Here is a 23,555-nt window from a genome sequence, read left to right as displayed (position 1 = left end):
AGTCATTGGCGTAATTTCTAATGGTGTTAACTTTGGTTGCTTTCTCCCTTTAAGTTCATATAACTTTTTTGTTTCCATGATAATGAAGTCTTGTTTAAAATTATTATACCTACCATGCGTTTCGTTTTTATATTCGTTTTCAACATAAAAATATCTGTTTTTAATTTCTTTTGTACAATCGACAATACATTTATGTTACAAAACGGCACACAAGACACAATTATTGCAACTTGATCGATTAAATTACTTTAATGATTTTATACATTTCCATAAATAATGTTTTGTCTCTTACAAAAGGTAGTTCTATTTTTATGCTAGCAAATTAATAAATAATTATGACAAGTGGTTTGTACAGGTGCTAAAGTTAATTCACCTGAGTAGTTTTTAACTGTCTTTTAAATTGTAATTTTCTGTGATTAATGTACTGTGACAGAATTTTTCTAGACACTACTTCCACAGCTGATACTTATGGCTGGATATGTATTTATTTAAGTCGCTCTACTGTTTAATCACGAAGAAATTTATTTTATTAAAGACTAGCTTTCCGCCCGCGGCTTCGTCCGCGTGGAATTTTGTCTGTCACAGAAAAACTTTATCGCGCGCGTCCCTGTTTCAAAAACAGGATAAAAACTATCCTATGTCCTTTCCCGGGACTCAAACTATATCTATGCCAAATTTCTTCAAAATCGGTTTAGCGGTTTTGGCATGAAAGCAAGACAGACAGACAGACAGACAAACAGACAGACAGACAGACACACAGAGTTACTTTCGCATTTCCTAGTATAGAAACCTTCGAGTAATTTCGGTAATTGCAGACTGTAATCATTTTGAAAACTTAACAATTCAGCATGGTGAGCAATTAATTATGCTGCTCATTGGACAGACGAATGATATAAATTGCTGATAAATAAATGTGTGAATAAATGGTGGAGATCATGCATTACTTAACATACATAAAGCTTCTTATCCACTGGAACAGCCTCTTCTTGAGGCAGCTTAAGGCAGGCTACTGAGTGCATGGCTCAGACTGAGGGAGATGCCAGATCGCGAACAAAAACCTCCTAAATCGCGGCGATAAAATTCGCCTCGTCGTGAGTCGTACCTCAGGTTGAGACAGGTCACCATTTGAGCAGCCACTTGACCCGAGGCTGTCTCTAAAAGGTACTATTCCTACCTCTTGTTCCCACCGCTGCAACTCCTGTGTAGTCAGGATCTTCAGCTTGACTCCCAATAAAAACCCAACCAGTGAAGGTAAGTCTGTCCCAGGGGAAAGTTAAACGTCATGCTGCTTCTAGAGGAGAACCAGCTTAAGATTTGATATCTTCAATGAACTCTAAGTTATATTTCAGTCTGTAAAAGTTGGTCTATCTTTCTATTTGCGAAAGACAAGATCCGGCTAGCAACATAAACGATACACCAACAATTTAAAATCACAGCTAACAACAATGGTGTTCAATCGAAAATTATACTGTGACTGATCCTATTTGTTTTTTTATGGGATGACCAGGATTTCCGTTGGGCAATCAGAGCAGTGCTATTTATGCGTAGAGCCGCCACTGATGCCTCATTGTTTTAGGTAACTTTGGATTAGGCAAAAAAGCTGCCAATGTTGTTTTAAGATTCGGCTTTGGGGTTCGGTATAATATTGAAAAAATCATAAGATATATCAAAACCTAACAGGCTGTCAGACATAAATGTAATTTTGTAAAACTGACTGACCTAAAAGTTAGCATACCTTACCTATAATAAAAGTGACACAGAAAATGTGTTGTTAAAAATATGACACAAGGACGTTTTGGAAAACTTAAAAACATACTACATTATCATTAATTATTATTTAATAAATGGCACAGAATATCATGCCTTTATCCCAATTCCCAATATTAATAATTTATTTATTTCATGACAACGACCCGTGATTTAAGTACCTAAGCATCTGGCTATTCCAAATAGCCAGTAATTATTTACCAATTTAATAGATATCAACCATCTTTAACGAGTTCTTCCGAGTCAATCACTTATCGTACGATTCTCATCAATCGAACCCTTAAGACCCGGAAGGCGTAGTTTGGGCAGGCCCCCAATAGGTGGATCGTCGATCTGGTGAAGGTTGCGGGAAGAACCTGGATGCGGGCAGCGCAGGACCGGTCGTTGTGGAAATTGTTGAGGGAGGCCTTTGTCCAGCAGTGGACGTCATTTGGCTGAAACGTACAGGGAAGGCGAACCTTAATTTCAAAATCCTTCTATGATATTCTTCTGATTAATTTCGTTGTATGTCCAATGATAGTTTAACTTTCCCCCTAACAAACTTGACCTTCACTGGTTGGGTTTTGGGTCAAGCTGTAGACCCTGGCTACACAGGAGTTGCAGCGATAGGAACTAGAGGTGGGAATAGTTGCTTTGAAACGAACGACCCCTAAAATCAATTGAGAGCAGGGTTTTTATTGGGGGTCAATCTGTAGATTCTGGCTTCACAAGAGTTGAAGCGGTGGGAACGAGAGGTGGGAAGAGTCTTGTTGAAACGAACGAACCCTAAAATCAGTTGAGAGCAGGGTTTTTATTGGCGGTCAAGCTGTAGATCCTGGCTACACAGGCGTTGCAGCGGTGGGAACGAGAGGTGGGAATGTTATAGTCCCGTTGAAACGAACGAACCCTAAAATCAGTTGAGAGCAAGAACCCGATTACGGAACTCGTCTGAGGAGCGAGCCGGTCGCCATTTTGCGCCGCTTCCTATTCCGGCTATTGTTGCGCGTCCTGCCTGGTGCGTACGCGCACACGCACACATACAGCGCCGTTAGAAATTTAAGTTATAGGCCTAAGAAGTTTTAGAAGAGTTTTTTGAAGATGCAACTTGATAAATGCGTATTTAAAGAAAATCTCGTTAATAACCAAAGGTTCCAGTCAATTAGACATTTGCCAGCAGCTAAACTCTGCAAATATTTAGGATTATAAGTTTGGCAATTCGAAGAGGTAAGGGCTAGTTTTTATCATAGATAAATAATAAATTAACATCATTATTATTAATAATTATATGGAAACATATCACACAAAAGTTTTTTTTGAAAGCTCAGTAAGTAAAATAACTAGAATCTAATTTTATTATGTTCGTTCGATACTAAAGAGAACATAATATTTTTAAGAAAGCAAAAACTTGTTTCAAATTCCATAAAAGTAGACCTTGATGTAACTTTTTAATTACTTATAACCTTAGACAACAAGTCCTATAACTTACTGTTAATAACAGTGATTACAAAAATCCAATTAACTTTTTCTTCAAAATAATATGGAGCAGACATAGACAAAAAAAACCTTTTAATATGTAAGTAGGTAGTAATTGGTAAGAACTATTTTTGTCACGCTCCCAATCTAGTTACCTATACCAAAAAAAACCGATTCCATGCATAAGATAGTAAGTTTTAAGTCGATAGAGACTCTAAAATGGGTGTTGAGCTCCTAGACAAGGTCCGACAGCTGTTGTAATCGAAGCGAAATCGCTTCGCTGTTTTTTTTCTATGTTCATTTCGCTCCGTCAACAATTTTTACTTTGTCTAGGGTTAGGGAAGTTTTTATCTAAATTAATATTATAAAGCTAAAAGAGTTGGTTCGTTTGGTTAAGCGCGCTAATCTGAGGAACTGATGGTCCAATTTGAAAAAATATTTTTTGTTGGATAGCCCATTTATCGAGGAAGGCTTTAGGCTATAAACATCACGCTACAGCCAATAGGGGCGGAGCAATAAAGAAAAATTTTGTAAAAACGGGAAATATTATTCAAACTATTTTCATGCAACGTAGTCGCGGGAACAGCTAGTGAATACGATCGAGAGTTTACCTATATCGACAATATTGAGTCTACATAAACAGTTTGTTATCGATCAGCGCAAGCGCAACGCATGACGTTCGGTTCGGTCGTACACACGCACACTACCGTCCCCGCTCATCAATGAACTTGACGTAGTTATACGTATCGCTCAATGAATGGACCTTGGGCGAGGTTGTTTGACTGCGCGAGCGCACTTCGATCGCGAACGATGAACTTCGGTGGGAAATTATAGAGAACGGTGACCGAGAAGTTTGGAAAAAGATCGATAAACAAAGTAGGTATTCCATTCAATGAACACTAACAATAAGAGCAATTACTGACTGCCTTGAAAACTTAAAAGCTCAGTTTCGGATATACAATAAATACTAAGCCATAGTTTTAACGCTTGATTAGGTACTATAGAAAAGCGTAAATAAATGAGACATTAACTAGCAGATGTCACATAAGTTAAATACATTAGTAGTCTTGATATGCCTGTATTAAACTGTATTACATACAAGTAGGTGAACTAATGAAAATTTTGTATTTTTCAACAAACACATTATTGAAAAACCAATAAAAACAATTTCATTTCTTCACGTTTGGTGGCGATTAGTTCACAAATTACAGGAACTGACTAGTGATAAATGATAGTTCTTGGTTGGAAATAATATTCTTCTAATATCTACCACAAAGAAACTTGTTTTTAAAAACAAGACATTAACAATAAACTTCATCGAGTCTTTATACTGAGTCATTGGAATGCTTTTATGTGCCAAATTCGAGAGCTTATGACCTATATACTGTAGAGTATATGTTGGAGTTCAATATCATTTACTATCTCTGGCAGCCACACAGATGAATCAGAGGCACATGCCCGGGATGCCTCGTGGATGGCACGAGTGGATGATATATTCACCTTTTCTGACTAAGCAACGAATAATCTCAATGAATATGAAAATATTTTGCAGTCAAAAACAATTTTTTATACTAGTTCCGGAAAAATTAAAGATGAAAACAACTTTATAGCTGATAATTGATGTGCTATCGTTATCTTGAATGGTTTTGTTTGTAAACACTTTTTTCAGCTTTTCCCGAATTTCCACTTCCGTAGATTATAGAAAGACTGTCGCATATCCTCGGATAAAAATTAAGATAGATCTCAATAAGTGTAGGGCTAAGTTTCATAAAGGAGTAAGTTTTCATTCGGTAAAAAAATTACAACTTCATACTTACCCCAATTTCTCAAGATCTGATCGCAGATTATTATTGAATCTTATAAGGATGAAGCATTAGGCCTCAGCCTCGAACTTAGCGGGCAGCGGGGCGGCGGCGGCGGCGGCGCGGGAGCTGGGCGGGCAACGCAGACCCGTTCTCGAAACCAGCGGGCAGCTCGCGCGGCGCTTTAGCGGCGAAGTGTTGTGTTCGGGGTTGTGTTGTCGAGATATTTGTTTTTATTCGCGAACGAAATGTCTGAACATCGGCGACAATTTTATTTCGATTCAAATTTATTCCTTACGCTCGATTTATTGTGGGCAAAAGAAGGAGTGCGCTGCCCGCTCGTTGCCCGCTCCCTCGCCGCTGCCCGCTCGTTGCCCGCTCCGGCGCCGCTGCCGCGCCGCTGTTTTCGAGAACCGGTCTATTTGATTTTACGCATAAGATCCTGCCGCTCCCGCCCCGCCGCCGCTCCCGCGCCGCTGCCCGCTAAGTTCGAGGCTGAGGCCTTAGGCTTTCTCCAGAATTCCTCTGACTAAGGAATCCTTTACACGTACTCCATTAATAAAATTCAAATCGGTCAATGATTGTCAATGCACTAGTAAGACAACTCTACTTCTTATATATTTTGAAGACAAAAAACTGTTGGCAACTTATGTCGAATAGCCAAAGATGGATTCAAGCCGCTGTTCCACTAAGTTGGGTGACTACTGAAATGATCATGCGCAAGGTCATTTATTTTATCCTTTCTCCGCACGCATCTTACGTTAATATTACAATCAAGGTCAATAGAGCCATTTTGTTTCCGAATTCTTTTGGTTCCGGATGTCCATTTTTGGATGCTCTTCTGTTCAAAAGTGGTAACCCTGCGCATAATGGCGCCGCATGAGTCGCGATAAATTTACATTGACGTTTATAAGCTATGGCTGCGTGACCAACATTCGAAATATGCCAAGTTTGGAATTCAATAACTACCGGCCTTTCTAACCTATATGTGCCTAGCAACAGGCGCATAATAAGGAAAAGCTGTAGGCTGTATCGATGATAATGTCTACTCAGTTTCTTCCGTCACTACTTCTCAGCAATAGCCTGTATTTTGTCTCGAAGGGGTGGTAGGACTTGTATGAATCCCCTAAAAAGGGCCTTCGTACTTCGAGTAAGTACTATTGATAATACATTTTGTTTTGTATTTTGTAAACGACAACAAATAAAATTAATATGAACCGTCCTAGATTTCCGGGAAGAAAAGAAATAACACTTGAAAATTTTATTCCAGATATTTTTCAATGAGTTCATACAAGAATCCACATTCATAAAAGAATCACCATTTTTAATGCAAACTAAAATATCATCTGTTAGATTGGTTATTTGCTTACTAAAGCTCGTGCCATGCGATTTTCTCACATTCCGCGTGAAATCACTGGCATAAAAAATATTGAAATCATACAAAACAGAGCAGCCTGAGTCAGACATAGCGATGTAATGTTTGTTTGTTTTGTATTTGACTGAGAGTGTGAAGGCCGCTTTCACGTTGACTCATTCCATAATAATGATGTTCATATTTGCTATAAAAAGATAAGAATCTTAAGTAATATTGAGCAATTATATTTTTCTATGTCTGATAAGTACAATAATTTATTTGTTAAATGATAAGGTTGAACCCAAGATCTCAATGTTACATTACTATTCTTAGATTCGATATTTCTCAACAAGTCGCAAAGTTTGCTTTTAAGGCCCCTAATTTAGATTTTTGTTCTAATTTATGATTTGACTGAAGACTTGATAGTTGAAACTTAATAGGTGGACTTGAACTTAAAAGCTTACAGCTTATACATAAAATAGATTCTTAAGAACTAAAAAATGGCAATTCCTGACTCCATAGCAGGACGTGGTCAAAATCTATGAAACATGACCACGCAAATGCCTACATCGCGTCATGGTTTTCGAAATATAACAAAAAGAATTCGATTGACGTCAATACACAGGCACCTTCTAAACTCTGTCACGAACAAGCCATTGTACAGTGTTAATTTATTTCGGGTATTTCCGATTGATCACTTTGTAAACACTGAGATTGCATCTTGTTCAAACCGCAATCGAACCTTTCTCCAGCGAATCGCGAGGCGTTGAGTCAACGTCTCAATGTTAAGCTTAAGAGCACAAAATCGTGTTTAGCTGTGACATTTATAGGGCAACAAAACTGGTTTACAGCTAAAGAAACACGCTGTAAAATTTTACGCATAAATTACAGATTCGACTGACTGCCCTTGTTCTTTCTAGCGGTTTGTTCCCGTTTCGTAAACGGATGCTTAATCATAATTTTGGTGGTTTTATCTTTAAGCATACTGTCGCAGATCTCCTTGCGATGCATTCAATACTCTTTCTGGATAATTTTGTGTCTTCTTTTACATTATGTGCATTAGAGTACAGGAGCATAAAAGTTCCACCATCACCGTAATAAACTTGTGTTGTGAGTCGTGTGAGTAATGAGGTTGTAGGGGGTAATCTCTGGATCTACTGAACCGATTCCGAACATTATTTTATCAATAGAAAGCCGAAACATTAACTTTCTGTGACAGAACGAAATTCACGCAGGCAAAAGCTAGTACCTACTTATTAAAATAAATAAGTTAGTCAGCTATACGTAACAAAACTTTCAAGTTAGTTTTTACCTGTAGGTAAAAGTAATTGTTTCATACTTATTAAACTTAGCATTGTAAGACGGCAATGGTTTTCCATACAGATAAAAGTATAGGTACTAACTAAAACTATTGTTGCACGAGGAAAGTAAAATCTACTCTTCAACTTTCCCTGTAAATTCTCAACTTGTGAAAAGTTTTAAAACAATCACAATTTCAGAAGCCTGGAAATATATTTCTAATGTTTGGGGGTTTAAATATCACTTTGGGCTTATTTTAGTGTAACTCATACTTGGTGTAGTGGTCATTTGTAGTTTAAATATTATTCACCTCAACATAATAAAAAAAATATGTTTATTTGTTATCTGACCACAAATGCCACAAGCTCTGCTCTATTTGTGCCATGATTTCCGAAAAATAAATATTTATGTATTTTGTTTAATTTAATTAGACAGATGGATCTCTTTGTTTCAGGTACCTAAACAACTGAGAAGGACAACATACCTACGAGATGAAGATCTTAAAAATATAATTTAATGGAATAAAACTCCATGCGGCGCCATCATATCACTTGGTCATCATCACAATAATCTAATTGTCTACATTAAGGAAAACATCTTTCATAGAGATCTCAATTTTTCAATTTGCAATGATTCTGCTAAAATGGTATGAGTAGTATACGTACACCGTGACCAACCACGATTTCACGGTTGTAAGATCAATGCTGTGCGTACGTACTATCTGACTCAGTGATCGGATACGGATATACCTAAGGCTGGGGTTTGACTAATATTGAAAATAAAACGCTATCACGGCCTATCTGGGTCAAAACATAAACTAACTCAAACACTTAATAACCTTATTCGACGAATTATTCAGCACGTTTTAAATGTACCATTTATTTGTGTTTTAAATAGAGTGTAAACTCTAAAAACGACATTCAAGGGACTGAGCATATTTTGACGTTATAGAGAGTTGTTGTTATATAGAGTGACATGGTAGAGCGGATAGATAACATGGCAAACCAACAAAGCCAAGAAATTTCGACGTAATAAAGGGTTATTTAATAGGTTTCGTTAAGTCGAGTGACGTTATAGAGAGTTTATATTTAGAGATTAACTTTCACATTATTTCACAATACACGTGAAAATATGAACACTAAAATCAATTATGTGACCATAACTATATTTTTAATTTGAAGCAAATCAATTTATAACAATGAATGAGAATGTTTTGATGTTCAAAAATAGATAGATAAATGATTGAAGCCATTAAAGTTGTATGATAATAATATATCTACCTACTAACCTCTCTACCTGTTGTATGAATATAGTTAATGGCACTTGCACCATTTTAGAAAGGACAATATTAAAATTTCTGTGAAGATAAACTCGAGTAAAACATGTGTAAAAAATAAAAATCCCCAATTTGGATGTGACGACCATAACCGACGACCATGAAAAGGTAGCAGGAAGGCGCTGGATGCAGGCCGTAACCAACCGACAAGCAATTATGGAAATCATTGGGAGAGGCCTATGTTCAGCAGTGGATGTCATATGGCTGAAATGTTGATGATGAACTTAGATGTATGATTAAACTTTAAAGTTATCTATCGATGTATATCAAACGCCTGAATCGCTATTACACAAGCCCCAGCCGAATTTCCGGATAAAATCAGCCTACGCTACCACCATCACGGTTTCGCACATGGAAAAACCTAGCCGGCTTCCCCTGAAACAAATTCAGAGTGATGTTCACAGATGAGTAAGTAATGAGATTGTAATGAGATAACCGTGACTCAGTAATGCTACTCTCAATAGGATCATAGTTGAGAGTTCGCACGTAATTTTGTAATTGGTTTCTACGCTACGCTGGTGAGCTCAAACAGTTTTGAAGGACTTTTCTATTATATTTGTATCATTGATGTTACATATTTTGTTGAACTTTTTGTTTAACAAATACTGTTAAGGAAAATCATTACTTGTTAGACCATTTTACAAACGTACAACCTGTGGAGCCTGTAGCCATTTATAGGTAGAGTTTTAAAGTGCATTTTCTCAATCAGCAGTTCTCCCAGTCCCAGACATTTCATTGCACGATGTGATAAAATATCCTATGTCTATTTTTTATGATTTTTGTACTGTTGTGTTTAGCATAATAAAATTGTTGGCACAATTAATTCCCTTTTCCAAGGCATTAGTTCTTAAACGAATTTAATTTATTTATTATTACTTTTCATTAGAGAATTTAACTACGCGGCTGCAGCTGCTGCATGGTCCAAAAATAATTCGCCAGATTCATGATTCATCTAAAGTGGTGGTACTTGATCAAAATATAGCCTACTTACTACTACTCTACTTACCTTCATTAATGACTCTACTAAAACATATTCTCTAAACATATTTGATATTGGTACTTTTTGTTTGATTTTAGTTTGTAAAATGTACTTTATTTTAAACACTAGCTGTGCCCGCGACTTCGTACGCGTGATAACCCGTTTTAGCAACATTTTTCATTATTGCTCTGCTCTTATTGATCGTAGCGTGATGATGTATAGCCTATAGCCGTCCTCGATAAATGGGCTATCTAACACTGAAAGAATTTTTCAAATCGGACCAGCAGTTCCGGAGATTAGCGCGTTCAAGTAAACAAACAAACAAACAAACTCTTCAGCTTTATAATATTACTATAGATTAACAATTAATTTACATACACCGTGTTACTTTGCATTCTTGCCATATTCACAGAGATAAAAGTAGGTAACAATACCTATTATTTAAGATAAACAAGAGACTCCCATAAAGAAAGTACACTAAGATTTTAGTGAATTTGGTTTTTCAGTACAAATTGGAATAAACCAATTTTGTCTCGCACGTTCTACAGGTGCAAGTGGAATAAACCTAGTGGGCGTGGCCTAGTTCTTAATTTTATGGCTTTGGGTACCAGCCTTTTTATCCAATCATAATAACTATTTTAAAATACTCTTCAGTTGATTTCAGATTTTCCTTTCTACTTTACGGGCTTAGGACCGTCAAAAATACGTAATAATTAATAGGGTTTCAATTAATTTACAACATTGTACCCTATTTTTACAAATTAATAAATTAAGTATGAAATGAAATCACCTTATTCACAATTAATTATTATTTATTCATAAGTTCCTACTTACAAAGTTTACGTACTGCGAAGCAAGTGTTCAAAGTGTCCTCCGTTCTGATGAAGGCACAGTCTAGCACGGCGAAGCGTAGGTTTTTCGCTTTAGTTTTCGCAACACATAAACGTTTTGTATCACAGTTTCACTAAAACAATCCTTTCATGTAACGCGTTTACACTGTTTATCTCTTCTGCGCATACCAGTCGTTTCAAGTCACTCCAAAAATCCATTGGTGTCAGGTCCGAGGATCGTGGTGGCCAAGCTACTGGACCCCTCGTCCAATCCACTGTTCACCAAACGTATTATTCGCGCACTTGACGTCCTTATTGTGGGGGAGCACCATCCTGCTGGTAGTAGAGCATTTGGTGCAACGCTAAGGGTACGTCATCAAGCATTTCGTCTAAGACGTCTTGCAGACACTCCAAGCACCATTTTGATTAAATTATTCGTTGTTTGAATACACTTCAGTCATTTTTGTATTATTTATAACGTGATTTGTGATTGATGGATTTCTCAGTTTTTTACAAGTGTCAAAAAGACATTTTAAAGACAACAGCCCCCTTAGACAAAACGCACTTTTTGATCGAATCGAAAATCGAATCCGTCAAATCTCCATACAAAAAAGGGGCTTTTCGACCACTTTTCGACTGGTTTGCGATTATAATTTGCACTTTGTCTAGACCCACAGATTGCAAAAGATATTTAAAAATACAATAAAAAGTAAAAAAGTCTCCATCGCCATCGCCAACAAGTGATGTGCATGCGTTACGATAATTAGTGGTGTGTTTAACAGATTGTCGATAAAATAAAATACTCAAGATTAAAAAAAAATTTTTTCAGGCATTATTTTTTTACGGATTTGTGTTCAGTATCAGTAATATAGTAAACTCTGTAAATATGGCAAGAATGCAAAGTAACACCCTGTATTAGAAACTAGGTAGGTACCCAGTTGATACTTAAATGTAGTTGGCATCAATTGATATTATAAAATGTAACAGGAAAATAAATAATTTATTTCTTTTACTAAATAAACATCGATTATTATTATTAATGAAAATTGTACCGATAAAACCATAACCTAAGATGTGCTTTAATATTTTAAGGTAACTTTTGGTTAGGAGGTACCTGTGTGTGTACATCATTTTGACTTTTAAGTGTGTGTAACTTAGAAAAGTAAAAAAAATTGTCGAAGTTTTGTACAGGACTCAATGTAATGGCAAATCAACTGCTATCTCCACAGCATTTGTCTTATTTACGAATACTACGTTTTGTTCCAGGATATAAAATATTTATTCATTATAGCGAAATACACAGAATACACACTGCAGCAATATATGTATTTCTACTGTAATTACGTACGCACTTAAGAATTATTTTACGCTGTCATAGACTTTTTATGCCAGCATGAATAATCATGCGTTTATTGCAAAGCCAATAAATTGTATGGAAAACTTGAAAATGGAGTAAAACATTCCGCTAGCGACTTTTTAATGAATCATTAAACTGACGTTATTTGGATGAATTCCCCACTGATGGAAGTTTTTGTACCTTTGCCCTTCATTCATGTCCTAGTCCTATAGATCATATAAAAAAATATGACAGATTCTCAATTCTTTACTTTAAGGCTGTGACAATAAGTTCGTATCTTCTCTGGCGTAAGCTGGTTAAAAAGACAATCACCTATTTAATCTGCTTTTAAATATAATATCATTTGTTACTGCTGTTGGGCTATACAAATAGCACAGATGTAAAATACGTATTACGCACTAGATTCTAGAGAAACTATATTCGCAAATTTTTCACGCTTATGAGTAAACTCAAAGTTAAATACAGCAAGTACAACACCTTTGTATTTCAATTTCCAACTACAGGTGACGGCGTCGTGAAAGTAATTAAATAAATAAAGCAGTCATGGGGATGGCCCATTACACTAATCGAAGGTTTTGAGAAAAAATAGTGAAGCCTACACATAACTTAAGAATGTAACGGTTTGAATGCGTGGAGGTTTTCTGCATTTCCTCACGTATGCCAAAGATGAGTTCTCACAGGATATTAGCGCATTCTTTGGCTACTGAATCACTGATGACATGGTCCTATGGGATAAAAAGCCATAGAATGACGAATCACTTAGTATTAATATAGGAAGCTATGTCAAAAATAATAAGGGTCCAAATATCTTTCTAAAATTAGCGAAACAATTCTAAAACAGGTTAGAATAAAGGAAAATAAAGAATATAGTGCATACTTTAATAAATTCATGTTATTTATTATTCTAATTCATGTCCCTAAGTGTGAGTCATTCAATAGGAATAACTTTAATTCAATTCTTTATAACCTTTCCTTGTTTATCTTCGAGTACATCGACCTATGTCGAGGTTATTATATAATTTACTAATTTCTGTCCTCTTATTATAGACTTACTACTATTTTTATGACGATAATGTACCTAATACATAATTAACGACATCGCTTTTGTGATGAGATAAGAATTTGTGCATAAAAAATATCTGTCGTCCTATTTAAAATCTGTATTGAATCCAAAGAGACGTAGTCAACAAAAAGTTTACCAAAAGTCCTAAAATTATTTTTAAACAAAAAGACAAAAATAACTTAAAAACCGTTTGATTATCGAACTGTATAGTATAAAAATACACACAAACAAAGTTATGTAATGTCGTCGACGTATCGTTACGTTTTCCGCGGCGTGACCTTGGCCCGCGTCACGCGCGTGACGTCACGCCGCGTCACTTTTCACAGAACGCGGCGCGACGACGTCACGACACGCTACAATGGCCGCATTCATTAAGGGGTTTTTAAACTAATCAGGCCAATTTATGCCCGACTCATGGTGAATACTGGGAATGTCTCGGAGAACATTAACGTCCAGGATTTGACTCAGTAAAAAGTTACGAGAGTGATTTTCCAGCGGGAGAGTTGTGAGCGTAGGAAGCCGGAAGACCGATGGTAATGATTAGAATCATGATTTGCAATTAATGCCAGATGACAATCAGTAGAGCAAAAATATCACATTTTTGCGATAATAATATTAAATAAATGTTTAACTTCACCATTACGAAAATTATGTGTAGGCTTCGTTGTCTTTGCCGAAACTTCCGAATAACACTTAGCGGTTAGCTACAGAACAATAACCAATCAAAGTGAATTTTATATTTAATGAAATATTGTACTGTATTTTCAAGGCTTTTTTTAAGTTTTTAAATATTAATAACGATTATATAGATTTTTAAAAATTCTAAACTCATAAAATATTACTTCCACGATCCTAGTGACATCTATTGGGAAGTAGCTCAAATAATCTTTATTTCAAATGAAGTTAATCGTTATTGAAATCATTTATTTTTTATTTTACTGTTCCACTTTCTGTATTTATTTAAATTTTAAAACTTATTTTTGAGGAATAAATAAGATTTCACTGCAAAGTTATTATAGCAATATGCTAACAACGCCATCTATTGTTGGGTAGAAAAACCAAACTTCCCTGCTTTCAATGTCCGCAAACACGAATAGCATCACTGTAAATGTTTAGTGGGGTCATGGACAGAGAGCGCTAGTATGCTAATGTATTATTGTATGTTTACATTTTTGTCCATTTTCAACTTAGAGTTTATTAATAAAACTTAGCATTAAACACTACAACACTAAATAGTATAATAGAGCAATTAATACATTTTTATCAATGTTAGATTTAAGATAGTTATTTTGTAAGATTTACCTATCTAGGTAGGACTTATATCTCTATCTTGCTTGTAGGTACATTTTCTATTTTGTGTCTCTACATACATGTCTATTTATGAATGATCACAGCAACCTTTATCAATGAACTACTTAGTTTATTATCATATCCGAGATAAGTGTTGTAGAAAATTAACCTACATGGACGTGCACTGAATTATTTTAACAAATTATTCAATATTTAAGTAGGTACTCCATTAATTAATGTTTGGGCATTTAGGGTAATTGTGCCGGTTTTCCGTCCAGCTCCTGTTTTCGTCCATTTGACCGACTTGCCACAAACAAATACGGAAAATTAGAATACAAACCTAACTTTCCGTGCAAGTTTGGACTTGTTACAATCTATAATATCTAAGTAACAGTTCTGCCTGCATAAAAATGTAATTTGACAAGTAATAACTCCAAAAAAATCTACGGAAGTTGCTGCTGCACACAGGTGAATGGAAAACGTCGTCAAGTTAGAAAAAAAACGTGCCGGTAGGGAACTTTCATGATATGTTTAATTACTGTTTTAGCTACTTTACGTAATGTTTTTGGCACGTATGTCTAATTATTAGCATAATAAACACTATTTTAAGGGTTTATTAAAGTTTTTGTATAGAAATCTTAGATAATTAAGTGGACTAATACTAGCATAACAATTTTGCAAGATTTTGGTTTTCGTCCACGTGGACGGAAACCCTGACACCTAGTTAATATTTTTAATAATCATTTTACTTCAATGGACCTACAAAATACAATGTTTTTTCTTCCAATATGATCTTTATTGCTATTACATTAAACATTTTAGTTTACGTCCACTTTTTAACAGTGATAAACCCATAAAAACCGTTAAAAAGATGTGGACGAAAACAAAAAAACAGCTTTAAACGTTGTTGTGTTTCCGTCCATGACGTCATGAGCAAGCACTGGGGTGGACGAAAACCAAAATTAGGTATTCCTGTAGATTAGTTTTCGTCCATTTGTCCTTCGACCTATTGCAATATTTTCCTAAATTTAGGTAAGAAACTTATTTAAATCTTTTTGATATCATTTGAAAGCTAACAAAATTACCTTTCAAATGATATACCACAATCCATAGTTATTGTATTGTAGAATTGGTTTTAAGTTAATAATTCAACTGCACCCTTTTTTCTACACAGTGGTCGAAAACTAGCGTACACTAGGACGAAAACTGATTTTTTTGGACGAAAACTAGTGAAATCGCCTCTTTTGCATAAAATATTTTTTATAAAAAAACCCGTGGTATTTACTTATTGTCATATAATATTAACGTAAAGTAGACTATATAAGGACTAAAATGACATATGATACATATGAGTAAGGGTATTTTAAGATATTCATTTCGCATCACAAAGTTGGCAACTCCGATAATTGGACGAAAACTAACGCACTTACCCTACATTGTTTTACCGATCTTTTAAACTTTTAAATTGCTAAAGTCGATCAAGGATTATGTTTATTTTAAAAGTAGGTAGGTACGTATGTTTATGGCAAGTTAGGGGGCTAATTATCTAACTAAACCTAGGGGTCCTTTATTTCAGTAAAGGTTCCTGATTTCGTAGTGGGTACATACTGAAACATTTTTTTATCTCTCTGATTGTTCTAAAGGTAATAAGAAATCGATTTATCATTGGTGAAGGCCTATGTTCAGCAGTGGACGTCCTGTGGCTGAAATGATGATGATTGTTGTTCATGTGTATGACTCATTTCTACAGGTGTTACCTTATTAGAGTTTCTCCATAGTCATCCAGTCAATTTGTATTATTTATATTGTATATCGTGCGATAAGTTTACTGTGTCATAAATTAGCATGCCGATCGTAATTCACTGTGTCTAACGTACAAAGCAAGCAACGTGACTAAATGTAAATTTAACGGTTCTATGACAAATTTTCCTTCAGTTACGACACTTAAGGCTATATTTCACCAGGACACCATGGCGGCGCAACCAGTCGCCGGCTACCATCAAAATGTATACAGCTCTATAGAGAGTTACTCACCTGGTGTCCGTTTGGTTGCGCAAAGCTGCATACATTTTGTTGGTAGCGGCGACTGATTGCGCCGCCATGGTGTCTCGGTGAAATGGGTTACCTACACCATATCGAATTACAAATGATCGAAAATCAAAATATCGAACACGTTTCATCGAACGATAAGAATATCGAACGATCAAAATATCGAACGTTCAGAATATCGAATTTACAAATAATCGAACGATCAAAATATCGGATGATTAAAATATCGAAAGTCGATCTTACGTTGCAAAGTATAATAGAAAGAAATTAGAAAGATGGAGGTAAGGGTTCCTTGTGGACTATGGTACCCAAAAGTGGGAAATAAAAAAAAATGTGTTTAAGAATTTATGTTTTATTTACATTAATCGTATGACATTTAATTAAAACCTCTATATTGATTTTTCGATATTTTAATCATTCGATATTTTGATCGTTCGATCATTTGTAAATTCGATATTCTGAACGTTCGATATTTTGATCGTTCGATGAAACGTGTTCGATATTTTGATTTTCGATCATTTGTAATTCGATATGGTGTAGGTAACCCCGGTGAAATATAGCCCTTAAGGTAGGTAAGTACCTACTTGTATTTCACTATTTTCACTGCATCTGACATTTTAACAACTTTAGGTTTTTATAATATGGATGAATTCTGTTCTCCTTCAAATGTTTTGCCCTTGTGATGAACTACATTTATGTGCATCGTTTTATATTAAGTAAGTAAATTTATATGTAACTTTCTGAACCACCTATGATATTTCAGACAAAACTGTGTTACTTCGTGGTAAAATGATGCGTGTCTGACAACTAAATGATTATTATAGGCATCGTGAATAAATAGAGGATAATAGAGGTAATAAACAATGTCTGATAAATTAATCAGTGGTTGTCAATGTCGTTTAGTACAATGTTGAAAGACTATTAAAAAGTGATAATTTATTATATCGTTCTAGTATCAGTTAAATTCTAGTTCTAGTACCTATCGTTAGGTAGGCGATGAGAGATTTTTAGCCATACCAAAGCCAAATCTGATGGAATCCAATGATGACCCGAATTTACTAAACCGAATTGGATGACATAGGTAACACTAACAACTTTATATTTTTAATTAATAGTCACCAAATATTCTTCACCCAACTAGTCCCAGACAATCAGAAAGGTTTTTCAACTTCAAATTAATTTAAATTTAATTTGCATTATATTTTAATACTTTAATATGTTTACATTCTATTATGTAAATACGAGTGCGTCATTCATGAAAGAAGCTAAGTACATTACTCGTGTGTCTGATGTACAGTCACGGAATGAAAAGGTTCGTCAGTTTTCAAATTGATTCCTTCAACGAATCGCGAGCACATATTACCTTTTGAAACTATGTTACAGAATAATCTCGAGTTAGAGAAAATAATCTTTAACTGTTCGTCAGTAAAGTTCAAAATTATTCAGATCAAAGTTGTTTGACGATTTATCTTGTCAAGAAGATTATTATGATTGATAAACTAAAACCTTCTTGTAGGTTCAACCTGCCATTATTATTTCTTTTAAATAAAAAAAACTATTGTCAATTGGTCAATGTCATCATTGCATTGCACAGCCCCCCTAGACAAAACGCACTTTTTGATCGAATCGAAAATCGAATCCGTCAAAACTCCATACAAAAAAGGGGCTTTTCGACCACTTTTCGACTGGTTTGCGATTATTAATTTGCACTTTGTCTAGACCCACTGATGGGATAGAAAAATAAACAAGCAAAACCTTATTCGTTAGTAAACGTCATATTTATTTAAATGTTAGCAGCACTGTTTCTTGCACTGTTATGTTGGCAGGTTTGACTCTTACAGTACCTAGTGCAAGCGAAAACCGACACTAAGGTGACGAACCTTTTCATTCCGCGACTGTACCTACAAGGTATCTTTATTTCAAGGTGGTCTAAAAGAAACACTTACAAATAAGATATATTTCTAATTCACTCTACTTCAATCGTTCAAAAATTCTCATGTTATGGTGTACAAGATTAATTTACGTACGTCTTACAGCAGGAGCTTAGGAAATATATCTACTCTGATTTTTTAAATCTAAAAAATTGAAATGAAATTACGAAACATTGTATCCACAATGTACCTACTCTACACATTTTTATCTGAAAACTAGCTTTCCGCCCTCGGCTTCGCCCGCGTGGAATTTTGTCTGTCACAGAAAAACAATATCGCGCGCGTATATTCTCACCGTTTAGACCTACCCTGGACTACGACAAACATTTTAAAACCAAAATCAGCTCAATCGGTCCACCGTTATCGAGTTTTAATCAGACTAACGAACATCAATTCATTTTTATTTATACAGGGTGTTAGGTAAATGGGTATATGAGCCGACACTAGACCATGTTAACATGGTCATATAAATGGTATGGTGAAGTCAGAAAATCTAGTGTCGGCTCATATACCCATTTACCTAACACCCTGTATAGATTATGTAACCTGTCGGGCACTGTAAAACGAATTGGAAAGAGAGGAAGCACGTGCTTCATTTATCTTTTAAAATGAATACATAACACTGTTTCATACTGTTTTATGAATCAATAATCAACCATAACAAAATATTTAATAAGTTTCAGCAGGAAACGAAACCTTCACAACCTCCATATATTTTAGTACCTGAAAAAATTACACATGATTACTCCATATCGATTGTTCAGACTCTTTGACGTTTCACCCCGATGAGTAATCGTGTTAAGGGTTGGAGGTGGTTGTAGGTCACTGTGACTGTTATGGTGGTTATAGCATGAGTCATTTAGGGCGGAAACTACCCTGAAATGCCGTAACAGTTTTCAGAACTCGTTATGAACTTAATTTAATATGCTGTATGTGTTAAAGTTTCAAAATAATTACCTATACCGAAGGAAAGGGACGAATTATAGAGAAAGGAAAATATTTGATGTTTCTAAATTCTTACAAAGCAGAAAAGTTCTCGAGTGGCGACTACGGGCCGGAAAACGTAGCGTGGTAAGGCTTTCTACTAGGTGGACCGACGATCTGGTGAAGGTCGCGGGAAGAACCTGGATGTGGACAGCGCAAGACCGGTCGTTATGGTACATGCATAACCTATTCTACATTTTGCATGTCCCTTTCTAGTTGTATTAACATGAGTGCATAAACTAAAAACAAATATTTGTCGAGCAAAAATGAATCTCATAAACTTGGAATATTTGCAGAAGATAATTAGTTATAATTAATGATAACGCATTATTTTTACTATTTTTTGTTTGCATTCAAAATGAGTCACTGATTTCGTGAAATTATAACACACTTGTGTAATATTGCTATAATATGTTACAATCGATATAGTTTTTATTCAACTAAGCTCAATAATACGCACTACTACCTATGAATATATCCAACTATAACATAATCTCCAGTTCTCAAGGTACGTTCGTTATCTTTTTTCAACACACAAAATTCGTAAGTGTTAACCTCCGGTTTAACCGATAAGAATTAAAGTTGATATCGCCTATCGATAAATGATGGTATAATGGAAGATAATATTTGATTATTGTAAAATTTACATTTGATTATCATTGGATTATTATCATGATACTGTGTGTAACTTGATACAAGAGATTGCGGTTGTTAGATGTCTATCAACATCATATATCTGTAAGTAAATAATCCTTTAAAAGTACCTACCTTGTGTTTGCATAAGAATTAAATCGAAAATAGCATTATTTATTTAGCACAGCCAAAAGTTATAACTACATTTTAAAAAGTGTATTAATATTTAAGTTCGTATTCGTCCTAAACCTTCAATTTTATCTTGTGTTGATTTTTTAAACATCGCATCTCAGACTTAAAAGATAGAGATAAGATTTAAGTACAGACATCAGACTATAACTTTTTGTAGCGAAATCGCAATTATCTAAAGTACATAAGATACCAAATATTATCCGTATTTAAGAGTTGAGTCAATATTGATGCTCTTACATAGACGTACGTAATCGTACTTATGCTTTCATTTACGACCACTATCATACAGTTAAAAGTAAAGTCGGACTGATAACTAAGCCTTTGTGCTCTAGCTTGATTTAAAAAAAAGGTGCGTAGCATCAAATAAACATCAAAACTCTTAAAAAAACCTTTATAAAAGTGTTTTGTTGCCAAATTCCGTAATAGTGATAATTTATTAGACCATAACTCGATTCACGCTCTAGTATCAGTGCAAAGATTCAAGCATATACTGGGTAATTATAAATATTTCGGACTATTATCATCATCATCAGAACATTGGTCTCAACTGCAGATGCACGAACTCTCTCTAATTTACCAGAGGAAAATGGAGGATTTGGCCTCGCTGGCCAGACGGGTTCGGACAATTACAAACTTTTAACCGACTGGTCTAGTGGAAATACCATTTGCTTCAGAACCAGAGGTCCTGGGTCCCACTGGGGACAGACTTTTCTGTTCGGTTTGGTACCACCAGGTAGGGCTCATTCTAAGTCCGTTTGGATAGCTACCTCCATCTTACCTAAGTCTGTCGCCATAATAACAATGTTAAAAGCATTGTGTTCTGGCAGTTACTAAGACAGCCAGTTCCTCTGTGTTTGAGGATTCCGGGTGAAGTTTGCTTCCACCTATCGTCTTGATCATCATTTTCTATTAGGTGATATGCTAAGAGCTTCCTCGTTGTGGATAAAAAAACTTAAGCGTAGAGTCATACTTGAGTGACGTGGTCATAACATATTAGATTAAAATAAAGATACCGCAAAATATGCTGATAACTTTTTGCATCTAATGAAGCATAAATCAATGTGCCAATAAGAAGATTAATCGATCGATTAACGATTTGTTTTTTTGTCGATTCTAAATGGGTGCCAGTTATGTTATGCTATAAAAACAAATACTCATAAATAATGATTGACACTACAATCTGGTAGGTACATCGTTCTTACTTAAAAGAAAAGTGTCCAAAATTATGAAGTTCTTTTATTTCCAGTAAGTTTTAAAAGCACGACTCTACATTTACGTTTTATATTCCCCGCTTCATGTGAAGTTGCGATTTTTACTCACTGAAACCTATATTTATCTCTCTCAGTCACTCTCAGATGACTACATAAATGAAAGAGATAGAGCCAATTGGACCTTCCAAACGAGTCCCATTCTGATATTATACCATCCCCAGCATCCTAAGTAGTATAAGCTACAATAATAAACTATCTATGAGTGTGCCTATCAATCTTCTCAAAAAAATTAGTAATGCAACCAAATTTCAAAATAATGGATTGAGGGAGGTAGCTAGGACATATATTGTAAAACAGACGATCACGCACGTCAACTTTTACCACTTGGGTCCGTGGCATCATGTAATTGTAGATTTAATAAGTTCGACTCTGCTACAAAAATGAATAGCCGGACTTACTGGATTGAGCTTACATTTACAAAGGCCAAAACAAAGTTATCGGTAAACATTATTACAACCAACCAACACCTACATACTAATGACTCTATATTATCAGTTGGCTACAAAAACACCATACATAAAAACGCTCTAATGATGGAACACCACGTTCAGCCGTTTAGTTTTTTACAAACAAGCTTTTGAAAAAAGTTAGTTATTCAACTTCGAAAGGAACATTCTGGAATTGATTAGTTAGTACTCAAGATACAAAACATATATGTCAAATACATAGTTCGTGACACCCAAAGTAGCCATAAAGTTGGCAACACGTCTTTGTTACAATTGGAATAAGGTTGTGTTGTCAAAATTATTGGCACTGTACAATCTAGATTATGCCCTGGCTGTACTGTCTAGCTGTCCTTCCCTGCCCATAGGTACACTCATTCATTTTTATCAAATTCCATCGTTAGCTAGTCAGTTGACTGTCTTGAAGAAACCACTCTGAGTGATAAGACAGTCACAATAATTATTGTAACTAGACTAGAGTCAAAGACAAAAAAATATTTAATTGTCCTATAGGAGGTTTTACTTTTCTCATTATTCTTTTACCTTACCAGCGCTGCGGCGCTTAGATACAAACATTTGGAGTTGCTAAGAAAAAGTGCGGCAACAAAGTCAGTCACCGCTGTCAACCGGTTAATAAATAATGTTTTTATTGAGTTTTCAAAACCCACGATAGTTTTTTAGTAGTACATAACCTGAATTCCGCCGCATGCTATAGTTAGCTGAGTACATTGACACTATATTATAGTTATAGATTCTATGGCATTATATCAGTCTCAGCTCGTACCAGGAAAAATGTCCTTCTTCTTCTTCTTCCTCGGTCCCTCACTGATGAGGATCGCGACCACAGATAGTGTTCCTCCACAGACTGCGGTCATAAAAGGTCCTACATAAATAAAAAAATCTATAATTTTTCTTCATACGGTAAAAAATGCAAGTTTCAGAGATAAAGTTATAGCACCTACGTTCCATTTTCCTTCTTACCCATAATTATCTTTGTATGCATTAAGATTTACAGACAGCAGACAGTGAGGTACATATTATACCTTCTTAATAATTTTATTGGTTACGTTTTTTGTAAGAGTTGGACCAGAGTTTTTCTATGGTTGTACGACATGAAGAAGGTTTATAAACTTTATAGATAGTATGTAGTACCTATATTATGTAAAACGTTAGAACAGATTATAGTAATTTATATTCATATTCAAACGTAGAAATGTGTAGATGTTTACTATGAAATATGAAGCTATGTAGGTAGGTATTCGCTTAGAAAAACTCACGATTGCTATTAATATTTATGAGCACATCGTGCTACATAGATAAGTAGTACCTTCTTTCTTAAGAATATTTTCAACTATATGTACAATTTTATTTTCCGCATTCTTCCATAGGAGCTATACCATGATACAATGCATGGTAAATTCAGTGAACTGCTCCTGAATCGAATGTACCTACTACTGCTATTTCTATTTATTTATATTAACCGGCAGACAGTGGTGAACTGGTGACTGAGTTTGTTGCGGCGG

The 23,555-nt window shown here is 35.2% G+C and overlaps 1 protein-coding gene across 2 annotated transcripts in view; it reads right to left on the bottom strand.

The window, feature by feature from the left end:
- Positions 1–23,555, bottom strand: part of LOC135076125 (uncharacterized) — a 71,838-nt gene that overhangs the window by 34,628 nt on the left and 13,655 nt on the right. The window lies entirely within an intron of this gene.

The sequence above is a fragment of the Ostrinia nubilalis genome, chromosome 11 (genome assembly GCF_963855985.1).
Source record: "Ostrinia nubilalis chromosome 11, ilOstNubi1.1, whole genome shotgun sequence".
Lineage (NCBI taxonomy): Eukaryota > Metazoa > Arthropoda > Insecta > Lepidoptera > Crambidae > Ostrinia > Ostrinia nubilalis.
Note: the sequence above shows the minus strand (reverse complement) of the source record. Positions and strands in the feature narration are given on the sequence as shown.